The sequence below is a fragment of the Prionailurus viverrinus genome, chromosome A1 (genome assembly GCF_022837055.1).
Source record: "Prionailurus viverrinus isolate Anna chromosome A1, UM_Priviv_1.0, whole genome shotgun sequence".
Lineage (NCBI taxonomy): Eukaryota > Metazoa > Chordata > Mammalia > Carnivora > Felidae > Prionailurus > Prionailurus viverrinus.
In genome coordinates this window covers 48,465,519-48,473,671 of record NC_062561.1, presented here as the reverse complement: position 1 = coordinate 48,473,671, position 8,153 = coordinate 48,465,519, and the positions used below count along the sequence as shown (strand labels likewise).

General features: G+C 39.5%; 1 long non-coding RNA gene across 1 annotated transcript in view; it reads left to right on the top strand.

Annotated features, from left to right (window-relative positions):
- The first annotated feature begins 1,178 nt into the window (after positions 1–1,178).
- Positions 1,179–8,153, top strand: part of LOC125171337 (uncharacterized) — a 160,156-nt gene continuing 153,181 nt past the window's right edge. The window contains exon 1 of the long non-coding RNA XR_007154273.1: positions 1,179–1,265. This is a non-coding gene — a long non-coding RNA (uncharacterized LOC125171337). The remainder of the gene's footprint in view (positions 1,266–8,153) is intronic.

Sequence of the window (8,153 nt, the reverse complement as noted above, 5' to 3'; positions counted from 1 at the left end):
TACTGCTTATTTGGCATAAAATGTATTTTTCCCAAATGGTAAAATAGTTGCTTTTCTGAATTCCACTAAAAAGTAATGATTTGATCCAATAAGTTGACATGTAAAGTGGCCTTAAATATCATTTTAGGAAACGTGGCAACTCCTCTTTTAAATGAAAAACTGTTGTGAAGAACAATTTATGTCTTGAAACATTTTAATGTAAAACTCGTGTTGGTATTACATTTTGGATTTGAAGACCAACTCAGCCCCCATACATTCCCATCTTACATCCTGTGTTATGAAGCTTCCAGAAATTCTACTGTAGTGAGGGCCTCTAGACAGGACCTCCCAGTTTCCTTAGGGACACACCCCCAGCTCACTTGCAGCAGAGTACATTATCATTTCCTATTTTAATCCAAGTTTTTCTTCTTACTTTGCAGTGTTATTATTATTTACACATTTCAGATGTTCCTATATTTATTCCTGAAGTCCATGCAATTAATTTCCAGCTAACATTTACACATGCCCTTGAAGGCTACCTTTGGTATCCTCTTTTTTTAAAAAAAGGCACTGTGGGTCTACTCTCTATATGTGTAGGAGGCATCAGGAAGCAGCATGTCCTGATAGTTTAAGCTCAGGCTTTGGAGTCCCTCCAGGCTCTATCACCGACTGGCTTTGGGTCTGTAGGCAAGTCATTTAACCTCTCTATACCTCTGTTTCCTCATTTATAAAATGAAGATCATGATAGTTCCTACCTCGTAGACTTGCAAGAGTTAACTGTAACTGTAAAATACTTAGTGAACTTTCTGGCAAATGGTTAGTGTTCAAGAAATGTCAACTATTACTATTGTGTTACCTAGGAAGATGTGTTTGCCACATCTGTTCCCCTACCTACCTACACACACACACAGACACACACACACAGACACACACACACAGACACACACACACACACACATATTTTCTTCCCCACTTTGTGCTATTTTATTCCTTAATAAATACTTGTTGAATGTGTTATGAATGGACCATTTGCTTTCAGTTTTCAGTTCAATAAACCTTAATTAAACCCACACCATGTACCAGACACTATGGTAATGAGACAACAAAATGAATAAAATGTAGTCTCTGTTCTTCATCTTACAGTGTAGGAGAGACTTAATTAATAACTTCACATTTGCACACGTTGACAGGGAAGGGGCACTTGAGAATCACTGGAGACTTCCTGGAGGTGGCAATCACTGACTTGAATCTTGAACCATGTGTAAGAGTTGGGCAGGTGAAGAATGGTGAGTAGGTCCTCCACAGGAGGAAACAACATGAAGACATGGTATGGGGGGGGGGGACATTTACAGGGATCAAAGCAAGGGTAAAAATCGAGGCTACATACCTTATGTCTAAATATATAGAAGTAATAAAACATGGTAACACCCTGCTACATATGTTTTATCCTCCTACCTTGACAAATGTTCCTTCATAACATCCTAGAAGGCCAAGCTATATGTGGGAATACTGGAGCTTATTGGAATTCCAGGCTAGAAATGTGACTGTGAAGAGAGAGTCAGACCTTAGCCTGTAGCCTACCTTTCTCTTTTCTCACCCCTGGCTCCATCTTCCACCTCCCTTTCTTCAGAAACAGTGGTAAGATTTGCCCCCAGCCCACCTACCTCAGACCTGCCCAGGGTCATAGTCTATTGTTTGGAGCACAAACCTTGGGTAATTTGTCCAGGGAATTCAAGAGAGCAGACATCAGTAGTCTAGTTCACAAGGAGGAAGGATAGACTGTGAGTGAATTCTTCCTTGGTCACCTGGACAGCTCATCTGTGAGGAAGACCAGAGAGCATCAGAACCAGGCCCCTGGAAAGCAGAGATCGTAAAACAGATACCCTGTGTGCCTGAGTCTAAGGGTTATACTTAAGGAAAATCACACTTCTCCATCATGAAGGCATAAATAATAAGGCAGAGAGTGGGATAGGACACTGGAGGGGTTACATAAGAGCCATGCAATGGACATTCTTTATATTCCATGAAGACTGAAGTTGAATCTGTTGGTTTAGTAGAATTATGGAAAGATTTGGCAAAAAAGAAATGTCATGATTATATTTTTAAAGTAAATTTTAAAGTAAAAATTTGGAGGTCAGATTGGGGATCAAGAGTCAAAATAAGACAGAGGTAGAGGGTCCAGTTCTGGGACACTCCAGTTGAGAGATGAAGTTAAATTTGTGGAGATGAGAAGATGGGTCAATACACATTTTGGAGGTAAAATTGATATGAATTACCAATTGTCTGGAGTTGAGGGTGGAAGAGAGTGAGAGACAGAAGATGAGGGAGGGTAGAGGTTGACTCCATGTCACCTCTCATGTCACACGGCTCAGTGGCCGTGTATGTTGGTTTTCTATTGCTGTCACAACAAATTATCACAAATTTAGCCATTTGAAACCATACCCATTATCTCCCAGTGCATCTCACCTAGGTCCCCTGCTTAGATACTCATAAGGCTGGGTTCCATTTCCTTCTGGGAGATTCCGTGATGAATCTGCTTCAGGTTATGTGTTCAATTCAGTTCCTTGAGTTATAGCACTTAGGCTCTCATTTGCTTGCTGGCTGTTAGCTGAGGATTGGTCTTTGCTCCTAGAGGATGCAGGGATTCTTTCTCATGCTTTCCCTATGGGACCCTTCCAGCAACAGCGGATAAAGTTCCCCAGCTCCAAAATAATTTTTCTACTTTTAAAACTAATGGGATTAGACTGTGCCCATTCAGATAATCTAGGATAATCTCCCCATCTCAAGGTCCTTAACCTTAATCACATCTGCAAAACCCTTTGCACCCTGTAACACAATGTATTCACAGGTTCCAGGGATTAGGGGAGCCTAAAGATTAGGGGATAATATTTAGGGGGGCCATTCTGCCTATCATAGACTGTTAAAAACTCCTGGATTTAGTCTAACCAAGCTGCTCATTCGACAGATGTTTCTTGTCTGAGGCCAACCAGCTGGTTGGTGGCAGAAGTTGGGTAAAAATCCAGCCTTCCTGATTTCTGGGCCAGGTCATCCATGACTATGCAATTAGTAGCCCCTGACTCTACCTCCTTCAACCCCACCCAATTGCTCTCTATCAAATCACCTTGTTTATTTCCTTCATTGAGTCCATGAGACCCTCAGATTACATTATTAAGTTTATTCATTTATTGACTGTCTTCTTTTACAAGTATTTAAACTCCCTATTGAGCTAGAAGTCTAAAGTAGGGATTTTTGTCTGATTTGCTCACCACTGAATCTTCAGTGCTGCAAATAGTTTTGGTACACAGTTGAATCAATAAATGAATGATGATGATAAGATTTGGCCTGAGTTTGTGAGTCTAGAAAAACAAACAAAATTATAGGTCAGAATATTTTCAGTCGTCACATTGTTATTCCAAAACATGTCCAGTTATCCTCTAATTCATTTGGCAAACGCTCTTGATTTGAAATATGCATTTGCAGTATAGCCACTCAAATAAGAATGTCAACATCCAAGTCAGTTGAGATGGACTGTGGTTGGATTTTCCTTGACTGTTGTATTGAATTGTGCATCCAAAGAGGCCGTTTTAACCTTCTACAGTAATACATCTTCCATGAGTGGTCTTATGAAAATAAATCAGCAATATTAAGGCATCATTTTGCTTTATATTTAACATATTAATGAGTGTTACTGGGGCCAGTTGGACATTTGCATATGTTTGTATTTCCTATGGTGTTTTTTAATAAATTTTACCTCTATTTAAACCTTACTTGTCACTGGGGCTTGGAAATAACTCAAGAGGTCATGTTGCCCACCATTACCCTTAAATCTTAAGTATATGAAAACCATAAAGTCAGCTGAGTTGCTATTTCTTAAATTGCCTCCAAAAAATAAACTTCCTTACTAAAAGTTACAAGTTGCACAACTAGTAAAGCAAGTATATTCTTTATAAGGCTTACCCTTTTTTTGCACTGCTTTTTAAATTGCATTGACTTAATTATCCTCTTGTATTTATTTCAGTGAACAGAATAACATCAAAATAATATATATCCTTTATTCTTCTTCAGGCTTCCAGCATAGATGACAGCAATAAAGTTAGCTTTTATTCACTGAGAGTTTTTTTTTTTAAAGGAATGACTACATAGTCTTCCAAGTTACATCTCATTTATGAGACTTCAAAGTGAACACAGTATTTAAAATTTTTTTTAATGTTGATTTATTTTGAGAGAGAGGGAATGTGTGGGAGAGGGGCAGAGAGAGATGGAGAGAGAGAATCCCAAGCAGGCTCCACACTTTCAGTGCAGAGTCCCACGTGGGGCTCAAACTCACGAACCAGGAGATCGCGACTGGAGTGAAATCAAGAGTTGGACGCTTAATCAACTGAGCCACCCAGGCGCCCTGTGAACATAGTATTTTAATGAAGCCCGAATTAATGATGTGTGTAGCAAGTGAGTGCCTTCTCCTACCCGCATACGTGTTCCTCAAGAAACACAAGCATTTCCGTTCTGATCTCTGACTCTTCTTTGGGTCTACTGTGGATTAGAAAGTAATGGTGCCACCTGACGTGAGTTCTAAGTGCACTTAGGTAGGAATTAATTTAAAATACATTCCAGAAACATGAAAACAGTCAACACAGTAAGCTCATCCATATTTCCTTGAATATCTGATCTCTGCAGTCAGTTCTTTGCTTGCTTATAGGCCAATTTTTAAATCTCATTACATACGCGTTTTCTGCTGTTGTCATTTCACACATTTCTGATTCACTTTTAGTGGGTGTGTGCTCAGGCATGGAAACTCATTTTATTCAAGAAATGTACACAGCTTCATGTAGGGTGAGACCTCACTACTGAGGGGCTGCTAGGGGACAGCAAACATGCGGCTCTGACGCTGGGCATTGCTGGTGGTGTTCCTTGGATCCTGCATGGTCTTAATGGACAATTGCAAGAAGGGTTGTACAAGCCGAATTTAGGTTCAAGGTTTTTTTGTTTGTTTGTTTTATGGGGTATTTATTTATTTATTTAGAGAAAGAGAGAATGCAAGTGGCGAGGGGCAGAGAGAGAGAGAGAGAGAGAGAGAGAGACAACCCCCAGCAGGCTGCAGGTTCTGCATTGTCAGTGCAGAACCCGATGCGGGGCTCAAACTTAGGAACCAGGAGATAATGACCTGAGCAGAAGTTGGAAGCTTAACTGACTGAGCCACCCAGGCACCCCTGTTTGTTTGTTTGTTTTTAATGAGATATTTTAGAAACAATTTCAAGCTTGTCTAGAACTATAATTCCTGGATACTTCCCACCCACCCTCCACCCCCATCTGGCTCTAATTTTCTTTCTTGTAGCTGTACATTCTGCAGAGCTAACTTTCTACTCTGTAATATTAAAGATAGAACTAGAAAGCAAGCAATGCTAGGTGTGGAAACAGCTCCACAGTTCGCTAGTCAATATTATCGTAACCTGATTTAGGAATAATGCACAGAGGAAAAGGGAGCCGGGTATCACAGCACATAATCTGCAACCTTAAGGTTCTATCACTGTTGCTTCTTACTGCTACACTTTCAGACGTCCCTTAATGTGGATTGTGACCACAATATGATCAGATGCACATTTTGACTTATTCTCACTTTTCACGTGTAATTAATTCAGATTTTATTAGATTTCACAATTTTTTAAATATGAACTTATGACTTCTTTAACCCTGTGTCAATCCTTTCAGTGACAGTTTGCATGGCTACCATTATGGACTAGCTAAAACATTGTTTGACCCAAAATATAAGGAAACCTGTGCCTTTATTGCATAAATATTCTAGATTCTCCTTACTCCACTTTGATGAACGTTTCTAATTCAAAGACCTAAAAAAGGGTGTATTAATTCTATTCCTAAATCCTTACATTTTTCCCTCTGGGAAGTCAGTGAAGTTTTTCCTGCATTTTGCATATTGTTGAACAATTGCTACTTGGAAGTTTTGCTTTTGTTCCATATGTACAGCTTTTCACAACTAATGCCAAGACTCGCTTTCTTTTTATATCTACAGGGCTGTGTGCCCAGAAGTGGAGTGGTTACTTGTTATCAAAAATGCCCCTTAGGGAAATATATGATTTCTTTGAAAATAATATCATCACCTTCAAAACCAGGTTCTTTCCTATATGACTAAATAAAATATACATGTGCATTCTTTTTACACCCACAATCGGCTGGTTTCTTTAATGGATAATAAACCGGTCCCAACCTTCCCAGATCAAAGGAGACACAATGGATAAAGATATTACAGACACAGAAACATATCATAACCCCCACCCCACCCCCACAATTTAGCATATTACTAGTTACATATCACTTATTGCTATACTTTTTTTCTCTATTTCACAGCTTTCTCATACCCTCATGCCTTATCAGAGAGTCTGGTGTAAATTAAATCAGATAGAAAAAAACTACAAAAATCTAGACAATTGGATAAATAGGGCAAAATATTTTCACCCTGTTGACTGAAACATTGGGAAAATGTGCCTCTTTCTGAACCAACTCATATTCTAGTAGTGTTTTTAAACATTTTAAAACATAAAATAATTAAATTATTAGAAAGCCCCCCCAAAAAAAAAAACTCACCTTGAGTAAGGAGCACAGTTATAGGAATCATTTTCCAAAGAAGACAAATATGTGTGGATAAGTACTGCATAAAAAAGAGAAATAGTTACTTTAATAGCACTCAGGCAAATGACTGAAAGAGTAAAATCTACATCTTGCTCTCTCTTGTGTAATTCTTAATTAACACATGAAAATGAGCTGCGTTCAGAGTGCAAAAGTCTGGAGAGAGAAGAGTGGGGCTGGATCTTGGGAAATAGGATTAACTGGGCTAATATCTTCTAGTCACTGATGATACCTGTGGACGATCAGGAGCTGGGAGAAGGAGAGCCATATGGATACTAACACCTGGTTGACTGAGTCCTGGGTCTTTAGCACTTGGTTTGTGAGTCCCTCCCAAATCAGTCCCTCCTAAAGTAGTAAGTAGACATCATATCCTAAGCTTCATAAGGCCGAAAACCTAATGGTCACAATCCACACTGGCAACAATATTATGGATGAGTAAAAAACATCACTGAGACTGTGAAGTGTCAACACACCCACAACTATTAGCGTGCATCTCTCATGTAAATGTGGAGGTCATTGGATTGTGTTCTGACGTGGTTCTTCATCTGAGACATACAAGGGTCCAGAAGCCTCACCAGTCAGAGTTGGGAGTGGATCTCACATTTGAAAGAATAATAATGAGGTTATTCTTTCTGTCCAGCATTAGGGGGAGTTGGATCTGCAGATAGGACATCAGGTAAATGAAAGAAGTCAGACTTTAGGGGGATTTGGAATCTCTGACTATGTTTCCAACTACTAGGAAATCCTCTACCTTTAGGAATTATGGCTTTTTGAGTCCTGGGGTAAAAACAAACAAACAAACACAGAGATTTTCCTGAATTGAAGATTCTCAGGAGATTTTGTTGACTTAATTACATCTTCATACATTCTAGGAGCAGATCATGAATGTGTCAAAAATACTTCTACAAGTTTTTCCTTCCCTTCCCTTCCCTTCCCTTCCCTTCCCTTCCCTTCCCTTCCCTTCTCTCTCTCATGCATATGTGGGCACACACATATGCAAAACAATAACCCTTCCCTCATTTTAGCATATTCCAGTTTCTCTCAGTTCCTCACTCAGCCGTCACCATTATAGTGCACATCCCATAATAAGCAGCAAATTATCACCAGAGATAACAATGTGATATTTACCACCAATTTGGCCCTAGAGATCTTTCTTATCATTTTTCTTGTGAGCTTTCAATCTTATTACAGAGAACACATGTCCTTGACCACTGAAGTTATTTCCAGATAAATCTACACCTGAATGAATATCTGTGTACTAAAAGTATCTCCTGGATTCTGCCTTGTGTCCCACGTCAGTAGGTCAAGTGAATATCCAAATTACACTGATCTTTCATGCCACCTAGGCAGAATGGGAAGGCAGCCGTTCTCGGAAGGAATGCACCTTATCACTGTTTGATAGATAAGCACAAGTAGTGTGGAAACCAGCTGTTACAGTGCTGGATCTGAAGAGCATAAGGAAGAGAAACCAATTCAGATCTTCCTGCTTAAGTAGCAGACCAACAGAGCTCCTCCAGTTATAATAGAAGCCTACC